The following is a 16,615-nucleotide window of genomic DNA, read 5'->3' as shown; positions in this document are numbered from 1 at the left end:
AAGCACATGATAGAAGTTGTTTGGGACATTTCAGAGTTACTTTACACGTTTGATGGGAGATGCTTGCAAGCTGGTCTGGTAACCAAGCAAGGTATAGCACTCATTTTGACACACCCTGAGGAGATCCAGTTATGGTAACACAATTGAAGCAAAAATTGATTTTGTGCACCTGAAATCTGTCAGACTCGAAGCATGAGGCTGCTTGACAGCAAATATTTTAAAGGGACTTGTTTGCCTGCAAAACTCCCATGAGACGCCAATGGAGATCACCAATGCTCAAACAGCAATGCAACAATAAATCTGCTTATAAAGCATTTCTGCCTGCCCACCTGTGCACTTGTAGATCCCTGAAGAGTGAAGGGCACCTTCCCCACCCTAATGATACCATTACAAGAACATGATGACTTTCCAGAGAGAGGACCAGGTGTCCTGGGTTCATGTAACATACGGCATTGGCACTGCCTACCAAGAATGCCATCAACAAATTCCAGAGGACCAAGAAGAGGTCAGGCTGGTAACTTCCCAGGACCTGCAGGACCTAGAATATCTACTCTTTTGCTCGGGGGAAAAGTGGCCCAAAACAAATCTTTCACTCTGTCTACTATTACGGTATTATTGAGGAATGGGGTAAAGTGGGTCCCCCAATCCACATGCACTTCAACTACAAAACAAGAACACTGGAGTCATTGCATTTACTATTTTTCAGGCCAAACTATCTTAATCTTTGATGGAGAAAGCAAAGAATAATTTCAGGAAAAGACAACATACATTTTGGAACTGGTGTGCAAGCTAGCACTGCAACCAGACTGATGGATCAATAAATTTTAATGTGCAACAAAGCACAAGGGCTTGCAGTGGTGAGAAGCTGTGCTTCTTCCCCACAGGCCATCACTTCTGTCAGCTCAGTGATTCAGAAGTGCAGAGAACTTTTGCAGCTTAGTAAGTTAAGCAAATAGAGACAATGCATTTCAACCTCACTGCTATTACCTTTCTCTCTGAGTAACTGGTTAACCAGGGAGCATGAGACTGCACTTCAAAATATTCTCAGTGTTACTGAGAGCCCCAACAGCAACAGCTCATGCTTGATTCCAATTGATTCTCGATTCAAACTGAATCCCAAACAGAATTGTCAGCCAAGCAAGACAAGTACAAATATGTGCCACATCTCCACCCAAAAGCCATGTGTAAGCCCTGAACTCAAGTAGTGTGCACCACAGAGGAAGCCACTACCCACTCCATCATCTGCTATTTCAGTGAGAGCCTGTCCTCCTCTTCACTGCTCCTTTGTGGGTGAAGAAATGCCAACAGTAAAGCACTGCCCTTTGCACTTTTGTACAACAAGCAATCTCCTGCTCTGAAGCTGCCTTCTGTATTAAGCTACCCTAGGGAGACTCAAGGAAAGGGCAGAGAGCAGACAAGGGGTGGTTGTGGAGGGCATAACCAAGAGCAGTCCTCTCCAACACCCATATGACAGAAGAGGTAAAAGCAACCACATCCAGGCTGTTCAGACACTTCTACCCACTCTCCTGTTCTGCTGATGGAAGAGTGGTGGCAATGAAAAGTCCAGGCTCTACTCTGACACCAAAATAGTTTTTTCTAAGTGTAGCTTGAGGTTTCCAGCCCTCAGTGACAGTGTTCCCACTGCTGTTTCCCCATGGAGCAGAAAATTATAGCCACAGGTCCAGGGTGCTTTTCTCAACAGCAACAGAGTTGTGGCCAAACCAATGCAACTGTAATGCCAAAGTCTGTGTGAATCATCTACTTTTGTATGACCACTCCTTCAACATCCATGTCTGTCATCCAAGCCCAGAGGTGTTAAAAAGCTTCAAAGTTCTTCATCACTGAGGTACAGAGGGACTAAAGGGTTGAAAGTGCCCTACTGAGAAGTGATACTAAGTCCTTCAAAAGAGATAGGGTTGATTCTGCCTCTTTAGCATTCCCAGGTTTTTGGGCACCTGAGATGCCCAAATGAATATGTCAGGCTTCACTTTTAGTCTGCAGTGGGTAATGAAGTCACGTAAAGCCTACTCAGCTTTCTCCAAGCCTGGTGGGAGGACGAGAAGGAGGAGGCAGTGGAGAATTCAGCTGTTAAATATTTGACGAGACCGTCTAAGGAGGGCAAGTGTATCCGGGGTGGTACAGGGACACCAGCTTGGCTCCTTGCTTTTTGGCACTACAGCTCTTGTCTTCCTGATGCCCATGTATGCAAATAGGACTTTGGTAATGGCTCAAGAGGAGATGATCTGCTCCAGACAGGGAAGAAGGCAGAGTCTGCAGACAGTAACAGGATCCCTTAAGCAGAGAATAAAGACGGTAAGCGTCTGTTCTAGTTTTAGAGTCTTGCACCATGTGGGTACCAAAAATACAGTCTGTGTGTGCCCTTTGGCCACATCATAACAGACATGCTTTGTCCCAAAGATGCTTACCAGCACAACCTTGATGGAGATCTTGGACGCCCTACTCTTACAAGTGCTATTTGATTTCTCTACAAATGACAGCAACTCACTATTTTTAGTGTTCATCTCATGTCTATTTGGCGTTTCCCTTGGGCCTTACTTACCCTTGTTTCACAGCTTTGGTGCCAGCTCCCACGAAGCATTTTTTTGATGCCAGAGGGGATCATGCCAAGTCTGTCTGTGTTGATGCCAAAATGGCAGCTGGCTTTACTGCTGAGAAAGGATTTGCCAAAACTAACAACACTAGTGCTGGGGTGACTAGGATTGACTTTAAAGTTTTCATCTTCCTTACCCTCCTATTGCCTCTAGATTCCATGCGATAATGCTGCTCTGAATGCCTTCTGGGGTCCTAGGAGATGGATTTTTTCACAATAGGCTAAGTCAATAGGCAATTATACAGCAGACAGTCTTAACTTAGAGAAGCTCCAAGAGAAGGATACTTTTATACATGAAGCAATTTTCTGGGCTGCAGCACCGCTGCTGCTGGGCCCAGCTACACAGGCCAAGGCCTGCTGCAGATAAGGGAGGGAATGAACTCTCAGAGCCTGCAAACGTATTTATAAAGAACCTACCACAAGAACAGACAATCTGTTGAAGATAAGGGTGGCTTCGTGATATTTTATTACTAAGATATACCTACGACAGATGTCTGGAGTGCACAAGAAGGTCAAGGATCAACCAAATTGCATTACATTACCATAAGCAAGAACACTAAATCCAAGCAAGTTAATTGCCCTTTGCCCCTTCTGCACTCTCACAAAGTGCCACAGTGTGAAAAGCCAATATTCAGATAAAATCCAGTTTCACATACGATGCACAAGCATATTGGTTATGGGAAACACCCACAGAGATATGAACAGATAGCAGATGTAATAGGCAATCACATGTGCAGGTGCCTGTGATTTGAAATGATGGTATGACAAATTACAAAGTAATTTGATGTTAACCTCTGCTGCTTTTCCTATAAATCTAAAACCCACACCTTGCTCAGAAACAGTGGTGTCAAATGGGCACCTGACTGCCCGAAGCCGCTCAGCTCCTGTTTCAGGAACAGTGCACTGGTTAACCTGACAAGAGGTAAACAATTGGTTAAAAAGGTTTTGTCATCAGGTAAAACTTTGCTAGAAGGATCTGTTATGCATATAGTCTGGTGAGATCTCTCTTAAGCTTGTTGGCCTTTCCTGAGCATAAGTTTACATCTTGAAGAAGTTCAGAAAAGTTATGCTCAAATCCCAGCAGTCTTGTTTTCTGCAGTTTGCTTTACAAGAAAGAGATTATTTCATTAAGTTCTGAGAATTACGTTTCTCCAGCAGAACACCACTTCTACATGGCTTGGACTCCTTGGAGGAACAGATTTTCTGGGAAATCCTTCAGGGAAAAAAAAAAAAAAAAAAAAAAAAAAAAAAAAAAAAAAAAAAAAAAAAAAAAAAAAAAAAAAAAAAAATCAGCCGCCTCTTTCTGAGCACACTGCTGGACATTATGGTTTGGTAATGTTACACTGCAGAGCAATATCGCATAGGGTGAGGCAAATTTCCTCAAATTGCTCTCTACACATGTACACCCTCAAGAACTACTATCCCTGGACTTTCCATTCCAGGCCCTGCCATGCATCTCCACTGATAACTGAATTTTGGTTTGCGGGAGTCTGGGTTTGCAGTACTCAAATTACAAACAATTGGTTTAACTGAATTTTCTTCCTCTTAGAAAATACATGTGTATCATAATACGGTATTCCCAAAATTAAAAGACTCTCAATTAACCCAATGGGCTGTGCAGTATCTGCAGTACTTCACAGGATTTCTGCTATCTAAGAGACTCATCTGGACGGCTGCAAGTAGGCTGAGGCTCATTTCATGGCACAAGCACGAGGAAAGAAAGCCCCTCCACATGGCACGGTGGTCTGACTAGCAGAAAGACACAAAGACTTCTCTTCCAAACCAAAGGGCACTGAGGATCATATACTTCTTCATTCAACCAAAATGAAGAATGAAAAGAAATCACAATTTTAACTATTAAGAAAGCTCAATACCACAAGCATTTAAAAGAACACAGCAAAACAGTATTAAAGACATCACTTTAAATATCTAGACAGAACTCTGTAAGAGCTATTCAGTCTCAAACTCCACTGTTAAAAACTTCCTGAAAAATGCAACTTTACAGAAAAAACACCTCAGAAAACCTCATTTTAAACAAAAGATTGTCTTTTCTAACTTGAATTAGTCCATTGCTTATGATCTCTCCAAGTACTTGGAAGAAAAAAAATGAGTCAAAAAAAAGTAAGGAATAAATCAGCATTGTGTATGGTTAAGGGCAGATTCAAGCTGAGTTTACTTGTATTTCTGGAAGAGAAGAAAATACAAAATACCTTAAAGCCTCTCCTGTTACAGAACGGGTGCTGTTTTGACTGAAATCTTTACCATGAAAACAAGAAAAGCTCCTCAGAAGGCCACACACACCTTGCTGCTCCGCCAACCAGAGAGCAGATGTTTTGAGGGGGCCCTCAGAAGACATGATGTGTACATGAACCAGAGGTGACAGTTCCAGGTGCCGATGAAGCTGGTTCAACCCAAGCATACAGGGTAAAAACTCAGCGCCTCCCATCACCAGCTTTACACTCTGCTTCATTTTCTCTCTCTGCGGCTGTTTTCCCTAAGCACAGAATAGGGTCAGCACCTGAGCTACTACAGCCATTGGATTCAATACAATTAATTGCTATTCTCTCTGTGCCTAGCAGAACTGCCACCGGCTACCCAAGCATCTCCCGCCGGGCTCAGCTCATCCAGGGGCCGCCCGGGGAAGCCCGAAGTTATGTAAGGAACAGGCGGCTGGGAGGAAGCGATGTCCCGGTGTCCTGTTTCAGCACCGGCCCTGGCCATTACGCAGTTTGCACTTTGCTTAAGCATTAAAGGCACTGGTGGCACCTGGAATCACAGCCAGTTTCTACATTTCAGTGACAAACCTGCTGGCCAGGAGGCTTTGCCCTTTCAAGGGCAGATACGTCCAACACCCTGTGGTCCCACTCCCCTTCCTTCCTGGTACCTGCAGTAGTTTCCCCTTAAGTGTACACAAAACGTGTGCATAAGCTTATTTCAGAGAGTTCAGTAATTAAAAGCTTAATTCAGTTTTATTTTGGGAAGAAACGTTGATAACCATAGCCTGCCTTTATAGGCACTATCTTATCCAAACTGCTATCTTTTCCATTAATGCTTGTTATTCCACTGCAGATCAAGTGACCGCTCCCCCGGCTGTGCAGAGCAGGAGAAGGACCAGATGACCCACACGGTTTTACCTCTGTCATGCAATTCTCTGCAGCAAGGTTGCAGGTTGCAGGCTGCAGGAAAAGACAGAAGATGAAGCACTTGTTTTCTCCTTGCTCAGGCCTGGCTCCAAGATGTGTATGGGCTCTATACCACAAAACCGGGGACCTTTAACTCCTGCAATCATTGATTCTTTTGGAATTCTCCCATAGCATAAACCAAGTAGTCTGTATGCATCAATATTAAAGAATCAAAACAGAGCAAAACCTGATTGACCTCCTACCTCTTTACAGGAAAGTAGTCGGTGTTAATTAGAGTAACTACAGTAAAACAGTAAATTTTTAAAAACCCAGAAAAGCATCAAAACAAACCCCAAACCAGAAAACCTTCTCTTCTTCAAAAGGTGAACAATATACATCACCCTCAGCAGTCAGAGAGCTCACAGCCCTGTGGGTGACTGGTGAATTAAGAAACTCTAAGACAAGGAAATATTTTCAGCTTTCAGAAATACTCACTTCTGACACATCACAGGCTCCTACAGTGGTGTATTTCCCCTGAAGGGGGTAGTTTGGGGAGTAGAAATTCTGAACATCTCCTTTGGAACACCAGGACACCAACCCTCATTTCCTGGAAACAAGTGAGAAAACTAACCACCAATTTCATTTCAGAGACAGAGTCTGCAACTTGTAAAGTCATTAGACCATTGAAAAGCCATCTTCCAGGTAAAAATATATAAAGAACTTAGGGACAGACAGCAACATTTGTGAGCAGGGTTTAGTTACGGATTTAATTACAGACTGACCATCAGACTTGTCCTCCTTTCAGCACTTGTTCCTTAGCACAGGCTTGAAAAGTCAGGGCTGTCTGAAAACCAGAGGCAAAGTCAGAGGCACCAGGCTATCAACCTCTCTGGGAATGATTTGCTGACCCAAAGCATCAACATTTCTCTAACCTATTCTTAAGGCAACTGCAATCACTTAGTAGCCACTGCCTCAACAGGACATTTACTCCTGTGCTTGCTGCCCTTTAAACATAAGTATGTTCTTTCCCATTAACTCAGGCCTTAATGCAAGATAAGGTAATATTTTTTTCTTCTCCACTAGAAACAAGACGACTGATAATAGTGATCTTCTTAACTTAGCTCACCTGGAAAATTGTTCCATTCCTCTATAAGCTGCTTCCAGAAGACAAAAGAAGTCTTTATTTCCTAGACTACAAGAATTAAATCATGGTTTTACTGGTTTTCTCAGTCTGAAACTTAAGCCCATCTTAAAATGTGGGATCCAAAATGGTGCATATCACTTACTAGCGTGGAGTATTACAAAATACCCGTATAGGACAATTCTACACTGTTAAAGACTACGAGTTTTTTACTGGAAGAACTGCATTCAATTTCTGGTCCAAAATCCCAGACTATTTCACTTTTTCCATTGCTATGTACTCCGAATTTTTATTTGAGGAAAAGTGAAATAGGCTGCAGGCTATTTCTTCAAGTTGTTTCCTGTTTTAAAAAACAGACACAACCTTCCATCTGCATCTCAAGTGCTTTCTCTTTGTCTCCCCAACTGTTGGCACAGAGGCGGAACAAATCCCTCCAGCATCCCAGTCACCACCCCAGACACTCCTTAGCATATTTTCATCACTTAATGGACCCTCCTGAACACAGATCTTCACTCAGTATCCCGTAACCAACGTGCTGCCTCACTCAGGCTGGGCTGTAAAACATCCAATGAATTAACCAAATTAAATTCATCAGCCCCCCTCCCATGAGGTTGTTCCTGATAAATCCACACTGCTCGTTTCCTGTTGCCTTAGAGATGCTTATAAAACCTTCAGGGATTTATTCTAGTATTTCAATAGATAGTGAAGCACTTCACCATTTTCTAACTTTTTCTTATTTTTTTCCTTTGATCTGACCCCATATACATTTAGTACTTATTTTCATATGTGTAGATTTACAGCCAGGAGTTTGTGTACTTCCTGTTTGGGGCTTTTTTCCCCTCAAGAACCAAAAGAGCTGCAAACCCTTCCAGTCTATATCAGTTACTGAGTTATTGTACACTTACCTCCCTCATTAAATTTTAGATCGATACCTTTTTCCTTTTTTATATCTAACACTGCTTTGCAGAACCTTTTCCTAAGCCTTTGTGTGTTCCTTACTAGCTGCAATATAATTTTTACACCTGAAGTAAATCACACAATCAGGAAAATCTTTACTGTTCCTTCAGTTTTAGATGGCTGAATTTAGTAGATGGTTTTAACATCTTTTAGGATGAGAATAAATTTCAGAATCCTTTTCAAATGCAGGTCTAGCATGAGAAAGAAAAATGTTTAGAAAAAAACTTCTACCAAATAAACCCCATTCGTGAAAGAATTCAGCATAAACTGACAGCATGGCTTTATGTTTTAAGTGTCAACATACAGTGGACTATCTATTGCAGTCTGAGCTCACACTGACTCGAAGATACCATGAGGAAAAATAAGTGACCATGAAAAAGGTCCCAAAAGTCTTGGGAAATTCAAAGCAAACCCAAATCAAAAAAGCTAAAGGCATCTTTTGTAAATGTAAAAACCTATTAGAGAAAAGGAATTTTCATCTACCAAAGCAAGCCAGCAGAACCAGTGGCATTCAGCGCATCCACCGTGCACCAAAAGAGACCTTCAGAGGTGCTTGAAGGATTCAGGTTGGAAACCAGATCCATAACAGAGACAAATCAAGCAGCTTTGCTGTCAGACTAAGCACACTGGACAAGGGTTAATTCTCATACATGCAACTAGTGTATTCTTGAGCTGTTCTTTTAGGGAAAAGTCTCTGAGCTGTTTCTGCACAGCTGAGCCTCTCTACTTCCCTTTTCAAGGCAGGCTGGAGGAAACAACTCTGCTGCTTCTTCATTAGCGTGAAGCGACGCTGTCAAATTGTCTGCAGACAGCTTTTGAACTACCCTGAGGAACAGCCAGGCCTCCAAAAACTCAACACAAGGAAAATACTTATTCCTAAACTTCCCAAGACTTCCCAAGAGGAGGAAGACGCACCAATGGCTCCTACAGTCCCTGAACTGCAGCTATCTTGGGAGTGTCTGCTGGTTACAGCAGTTCCCACCAGAGTCTTGGTCAAATCCTCCACTCTTTCCTCTCATTTAGATGACCTGGAAGAAATTTCAATGCACACAGATGCCAAGAACGTCCCTTGTGAGTTGCGTCCTTAGGTATGAGAAATGCCACTTAAGTCATGGGTTTGACTGAGAGCCCAAATCTTGCTGTAATGTGATCACTCTGGCAGAGCCATCCTGCCTGGTCTATAGATCCCAGTATTTCACTAAGTAACAGTGGAATCTGAAATAAGATTAGTTTCTGAAGGACAAGTTGGTGGTCTGGAGGATTTGTTTTATTTCAGAGCATTGCCCTAGGTCAACTGACCACACAGGCAAGGAGCACAGGCTGCTGCTGTACCACTGCAGATGCCAAGCATTCGGTATTGGCAGCCAACGCTAACGCCAGAACAAAAGACAAGACCGTTTTCCCAAGCTCAACAGTCCCCCCACAGACCCAGCTTTACTTGGACTGTGTCTAGGAACAACCATTTTTCCACAGTACAAACAGATTTATTCTTGGCAATAAAAAAAAAAGTGTTGGGTCAGGTCTGTCAGAGATACTCTTGCATCTTCAAGAAAGGTCAAGAACTCACCCCTATGCCTCTAAGCCTTACTAAGAACAAACAGAAATTAAACAAACCCTCCATCTATTTAATAGCACAAATTCAGACATTCTGTCAAGATCTAAACACTTTTACCATGTTGTTTTCCCAACACAGCCTGGGGCTCAAAAACATTCTTGAACATGAAGGTTCATATAAATCTACCAAATTAGAGCCAGAAAGATTTTCAAATGTAATTTACAACTCAGCCAGTCAGCAAAAACATGAAAGGGCGCTACCCAGTAGATTCCCCCCATATATAAACACTCCGAGCAGCATCAAAATTTGTTCTGCAATAATGTCTTCATGAGACAGTTGATCTTTAGTGATCTAGGAAGCTGTGGATAAACCTCAAGACTGAGAATGTTTTTGGTGCATATTCTCATTTCTCCCCAGGGAATCTTGATCTTCAGAGGCATATTAACGTGAAGTATGCAAAACATTTTATGGACTGTTTATAACCTAATGACTCCAAGTGTAACCTTAGATGTCATTCTGCAAAGACTTAGTCATGTTCAGCAATGTGAGCAGAGGGAGAACGCTGAAGTCTCTTGGGCAAATCACTTTATCACTCCTTTAGCTCTGTTCAAGCAGTTTCACATAATACAGTTATCTTACACGGGTATCAGCAAAACATTACTCAGAATCAAGCTGACATAAAACTCATGGTTGCATTATTAACTGGTAAAATCCTTCCAAAGACTTGTGTTTGGAAATGTCTGTTCACATATACAGCCAAATCTGAAAACACAAAAGATTCTTACTTAAATATTACTTAATAGTAATGTTAAAAATAGGTTTCTTCTGAAAAAGAGATTTTGAAATAAACACTCATCCTTCAATAAAAGACAAACATGAAAAGCATATGGTTCACTGGGTATGCTTATTGCAAATCAAGTTATCTTCCTGGAAACTCTATTTTATTTGCTAAATGAAAACAAAGCAACTCATGGTTTCACAATTAGAATTTAAAAGAGCAGATGCTGCAGGAGTTGCAGTTTTCTTCACAATGTTGCTTTACCAGTTATACATCTTGAAGGCTAAAAACAAGTATTTAAGGAGAAAAGAGTGTAACAATCTTTGAAGTTAATGTTTGTGTTAAAAATACTCATAGAAGAATCTGTTTGCTTTCCAGAAGCCACTATTTGGTCTCTTCTATTTTTCAAATGAGAAGAGGCTTTTGCAAAATTATAAGTAAAACACTGAAACCCTCCATGTGACTCTCCCATATGTAGCTTTTCAATAGCCAAGTGATTTCCACTATCCCATCCCCACTGTTTGAATACTAAGGCAATGTTTGCCAAGTTTGAAGTAGAGAATTTTACAGCCAAATTTGTAAAACCAAGAAGATAAAAATGTTGTTAAAATCATTTGAAAAGAGATAATCTTCATAAGAAGAGTTAAACTGTGGAGAAGAGCAAGAGAAAAAAAGATTTTATCTTTTGCCATCAATTTACCAGGGATGTCACTGTGGCAGTATAGAATACAAGCATGCCAACATCAGCTTCTCTGAGTTTTTGAGAGCCCTACATGTAGCCATCCCGCTTCTGCACATGTTCTGAGACATAATACTCTTCACTCATTGAACAAACAAGCAGATCAAACCTGAAAGGTGGAGGAGTTGAGAGAACACGTCAGTTTTATTCCTCTAGGGCTACTGGCAGATGTAGCTGACAGAAGGGTTTTCCTGCCTGGTGCTTTTCTGGTCGCCTTAATTCACACCACAATATCCAAATATCTGAAAGACCAACATCCAAATGGCCCTCCATGCTATGCACCACATCCAAAAAGCTTGGAGGTGACTTAAAATCAGGCTTCCAGTTTTCTGAAGGGTGGGACCTGTGACCACATCTACAAGGAATCGCACAATGGCTTATTCTGAGCCAAAAGGAGATGGCAGGCAAGGCTGGAGCGCATGTACCAGAAAGCAACAACAGAAAGGATTGCCTGCCAGAGGAAAAAGCAGAGGACGAAGTACAGAGCAGCTGGTCATCACTTGAACAAGTAGGGTAGTCCAAAAAGGAATGCAGGAAAGTCATCTCCCACAGAACATTAAGATGACATGTTAGACTGGATGCCCCACAAGAGAAGTCTGAGACTCATTCTTCCCAGGACACCGAAGTATCTCTTTTCTAGTCTAAGCTGCAGCACAACATTCATTCCCACTGACCTCACTTCTCCCCTTGGATGAGGAACACACCCAAGGTTCTATCTTGATCAATGCAATCACAAAAGGTTGTTCATTATATGCATTAGTTCAGTAAAGTACATATGGCAGCATGACAAAAATCTGCACAGGGACACCTTAAAATTCTCATGATCAATTTGACCTACCTACATCAAATCCTACTAATATCTAAACACTCCTCTGTGACCAGGAGTGCAAGAGCTGTGGCTGTGGGCTGGTGACAACTGCAGTTTCACTCCCTGTAGCCCCCAGCCTGTGTCATGAAAGCCTGGCACCAAGACTTACGTGAAGAAACTGCCCACACAAAGGGGATGGAAAAGCCTGCTCCACCCTCATGAAAGGTGTTCTCTGGTCCTACTTACAGCCTGAAAAGTGAGGGAAAGTGGTTCTGTCTTTATTCTCTGCAGTCTTGCTCGGCTGCACTCGATGCCTGCACTCCTCCTAAGTTTATGGTTACTTCCCACTGACAAATGTGTTCCTCTTCAATCTATTTAATTTATTTTCAAAAAGACAGAGCACACTTTTTTTTTTTTTTTTTTTTACATTAGCCAGGTTTCTTGTGCAAGACAAATTATGGCCTCTATACAAAACATAACTGGGATTCCAAATAATTAGCCATTCTCAAACTGTACTGGGCTTCATATCTGGCAAAGTCACTGTTTTCTATTCTTTCCTTTTCTACTAGCAGAAAAAGAACAGAATTTAATATATCATAAACAGAGTAAGTAATTAATGTTTATAGAGAACACCTATCACTTTACATTACACAAAAGATTTGACGTTTCATTTTTCATTTGATATTTTTCATACTAGTTCAGTGTATTAATATTCATATATGTACTGAAAACAACCAGAACTCTTGAAGGCTCACAGGTTTCAGAAGAGGACATTCTTTGATTTAGTTCTTTGCATGTAATAAGGGAAAACAAATACAAAATCATACTGCTTATGAAAACTAGTAATTGTTGATGATGATCATAGTTTTAGGGTCAGTCTTTGGAGAACTGTCAGTAAAAAGAAGCATCTTCCTTTTATTTATCCCTGCCCTATACCAAATATCTATATTAAAAATAAATTTAAAAAACAAGATAACACAATTTTCATTTATTCTTCCACAGTATCAAGGAGACTGAAAGCATAATTCACTCTAGTAATTTTCTGTAAAGGAGGATTTGTTAACTACAGTAAGCAAACACTAGATTTAAATTTTCCCTTGCAACTTGCCAATCTTCTCATGACTCAGCTGAAAAAAAAAAACAACCAAAAACTTTTCTTTCCACTTCAGTAACTTTCCTCTTTTGGTGTCCAGCAAAAAGACGGATGATAATTTAGAAAGATTCCTAGCCATGCATCATTTCTGGTTGGTATCAGTTACAAGCCAAAAAGTAATCAGGGATTTAAAATACTGGCAGAAATAGTTTAGTGGTTGGTATTCCTTTGCTAACACAGAATTTCAATACTGCCTTTATAAAATCAGCATCAAGAGAGACACAGAAATATGTCCTCAATGCTTTAGACATACTTGATTGTAACTGAATATTCTAAGTAGGAAGCCATAAATACATTGCCAAGAGCCTCTGAGATAACCAGCAATAACAGTAGCAATAAGTGGCATCAGGACTGAAAATGAATGATCTCATGGTTTCTCCCAAAGTGAACTCAGACCTTCACATGACTGAAGATTCTTTACAGAGTAACCACACATGAAAACATATCTTCCAGACTCACAGGACTGGAACCCTCATAACAAAGTGCCACAGTGATCACTCAAGTTCTAATGGCAGGTTTTTTTCCATGCCATAAAATATCTAATTTTTCTGTCTCCACACCTCACAACCCACTTTTTGTTCCTCAAAATACTGACAAAAGTTACCAGAGATCTCCCATGGCATGAGATGCATGGGAAGCTATGCAACAGCCTTTGGGATGGGGAAGCCAGCTCAAATCCTAATTTCTCAACTCAGGAGCACAAAGAAAAGAACACTTGTACCGGGTTTCACATCTCTCTTCTTCACGTCTTGAGGTCTCTGCTAACAGATTCTAATAACCAGGACACCAGAATTCATACTTCAGCGTCTTCAACTTCTTTCCTGAAGGACTCCAGCTATTGACTCCTGATAACGTTGCCAAGCTGATCCCTGAAACAAGCCAGAGAGCGCTCAGGAAACATTCAGGAAAAGGCTGGAAGAAAGAGGTGGCTGCAGACCTGAATTTAGAGGTCAGATTTAGCAGTGCAGCTTTGTACGAGGATTCTGACATGAATGCTAGAAGCAACAAACAAGAAAGAAAGAGAAAAGCCAACCCACCATCATTCTTTAGAAGAGCAGCTGCCAGGAAGAATTTCAGAAATACTTTATCCAAAAGTGTTTCGGTTGCCATTCAAAATACTCTCCCATTACATTTTGAATTTCAGAATCCCTTTGCCTTCAAAGTCTGTATATTCCTATATTTTATTCAAAAGCTCTTGCAATTTAAAAGTCATAGAGAAGCATACCAGAAATACCAGACTTAACTAAATGCATCCATTTCTCTGCAACCTTTATTCCTTCTAAAGTTTCATGTGTGCTGACAAGCACATACAGATACACAAGTCAAACAGGAATTTTTTGCTACAGAAAGAACTGCTTCTAGCGTTTATTTTCCACTTGAATCAATTTTGAATAGCAGATGCTCCAATTTTAGTTTAAGCAAGTAAACATAAATCCTGATGAAAGGCATTAGGGGTATAAAAATGCCTGTTACCTCACCTCTTTGGACTACATTTGAACTGGTGACCTAATGATCTGACACTCAGTAGTTCTTTAACTGTGATCACAGAGATTTGCATCAGCAAATACTTAAATCCCAGGAGCTGATACTTCCTTGGGAAGAAATGAAATCTTCAGAAGTAAGAGTCTACGTTAGTGCAATTTTAACAAGCAAGAAAATACAAATACCAGTCACTTGATTCCTATGGGTTTCTAGGTGATCCTGGTATTACAAGTACACAACACGTGAATTTGTACCAAAAGCCAGCACTTGCAATGCTCAGCGTTCACTACTAGACAGGGGTAAACACAGCAAATCCCAATAGTCTGTCATGGCTTTAGAAATTTACTAAAAATGAAGACACATTTTGTATAATAATGCACAAATAGATCCACTTTGGGACGACTTATTAGGAACTAAGATTTTCACATTCTGTTCAACTGCATCATGTACATCTGCAGAGCCTGGCATCATAACATCTACCCTATCAGAACTATCCAGACTCTTTGCAGTCCAGGAGCCTTGAATCAATATGCTGGTGCTATGGCAGTGCAGGTAAGTACAGATCCCAATGAGGCAAGCACATGCTTCTCACCTGATTTCAGAGGCATCAGCTGAAGGCAGCTATCAGCTTCTTGAAGAGAACCATTCTCTGATACTTTATTTGGTTGTAAAAATTTCACAATGGTACATGTGCCAACAAGGCAGATAGAGCCAAAAGCACAATTAACAATTCCCAGCAGAGGGGAGATGCTGTTTAACATTTTTCAAAAAGTACTGCACGTGTGCAGGTGCTCCATTTCACTAGAGAATCTCCAAAGCCATCTCCTGATCAACAGCAGTATCTTTTCATCTTCCTGATGGAAAACAATACTCCTATGAACAGCCATCAGCCCCTCTCCCCGTCACGTATGCAAACTCAGATACAAGTGTGACCAATCCTACAAAAAGGCTCTTGAGAAGAAGCATCTGTACAAACAGCGATCTGCCTGCCGGGGGATGAAAGTTCTTTGCCTGGGTTTGGTTTGGAACTACAGATGTGCTTCAGCTGCTCTACAGTCCCTCAGCCATCCCAAAAATACCAGCCAAAACTGTTAAGCCATCCACATGAAGACAGCCACGTGCTCCAGTTGGCATCCAAGAGGTGCGCAATTAAGGACTTGCCAAGGAAAGGTATTTATCATAGGTAGTTTTTACAGTATCACACATAGCATTAAAATAGTTTCAAGAAATGAAAGAAAAATGTAATATAAATTACAAAGGCAGGTGATAAATCTTCCAGAAGTATTCAAAAATATCACAGTAAAAGGCTGTATGGGTAAGCAACCTGATTTCATAAACGTGCTTCCAATTAACGCTTTTACAGGTTCAAAAAGATACCATCTCTGTTTTTCCCAAGCACATCTGCCAGAACTTGCCAAGGAAAGCATGAGCAAGCAGCTTCAAAGGCAGGATGACATACCCATAGCAGTAAACCCTAATCCTTGTTGGGGAAACCACGTAAATGAACTTAGTCATAAAAAATGAGATTAGAAATTTTAAAACAAAACAAGGCATTGAAGGAATTAGAAATCATCCCAAAATCATGTTGAAAATATTGAGCAACATTTAAATAACAACTTTTGTCAGGGCTGATAAAGAGGAGAGTAAAACTAACATCTTGCACAGGAAACCTTTAGCAGATGGGGATAGGAACAGGATATGTGTCAGCCCAAAACCTTACACACTGGATGGTGTCTTGGCAAAGAGTAGAGATGTCAGAGAGCACCACAGGCATCACCCTTAGAAATTCAAGTGCATGGACACCTAGAAAAAGGTTTCTGTGATTTGACCATAGGAAACATGGCATTGATGGAAGCAGAGTGCTTTGACAATAAAGCAACTGCTCATGTGCAGGGGCAGAGGGAGAGTCTCTGGGGGGCGATTTGGGAAGCACAGCATTATTCTTTCCACAGTTCATAATGTCGTTCAAACTCATATATACAAGAATGTTGCAACTGCTCAAGTGATCATCTCCACTAGCGTCACACAAATGGCAGAAATGCAGAGGTCAGGATTTCTGAGGCAATTCCCCAAGGAGACAGTTAATGTGACTTTCTGAAGTTCCCCACGTTTCTTGCACTGGAACTTCCTGGACAACAGTTTCGCATATTTTCCAATGCCCAGATCTAACCCAAATTACATGTTTACACAACCCACATGAAATTCAGGTTTTGATCAATGTGTGTTTTCATTTTTGAACAAGAGTTGATTTTCTAACTTAAGACAATCT

At 41.0% G+C, this 16,615-nt stretch overlaps 1 protein-coding gene across 3 annotated transcripts in view; it reads right to left on the bottom strand.

The window, feature by feature from the left end:
• WBP1L (WW domain binding protein 1 like) overlaps positions 1-16,615 on the bottom strand; it is a 58,352-nt gene that overhangs the window by 27,963 nt on the left and 13,774 nt on the right. The window contains exon 1 of one of the 3 annotated variants that reach the window (XM_040071877.2): positions 13,586-13,732. The exons of the other annotated variants lie outside the window; for them this stretch is intronic. The gene's annotated coding sequence lies outside the window, so the exon portion shown is untranslated. Of the gene's footprint in view, positions 1-13,585; positions 13,733-16,615 lie in introns of those variants that run through there. 3 annotated transcript variants of the gene reach the window in all.

This window comes from Hirundo rustica, chromosome 8 (genome assembly GCF_015227805.2).
Source record: "Hirundo rustica isolate bHirRus1 chromosome 8, bHirRus1.pri.v3, whole genome shotgun sequence".
Lineage (NCBI taxonomy): Eukaryota > Metazoa > Chordata > Aves > Passeriformes > Hirundinidae > Hirundo > Hirundo rustica.
The sequence above is the reverse complement of the archived record's forward strand: the minus strand, read 5'-3'. Positions and strand labels throughout refer to the sequence as shown.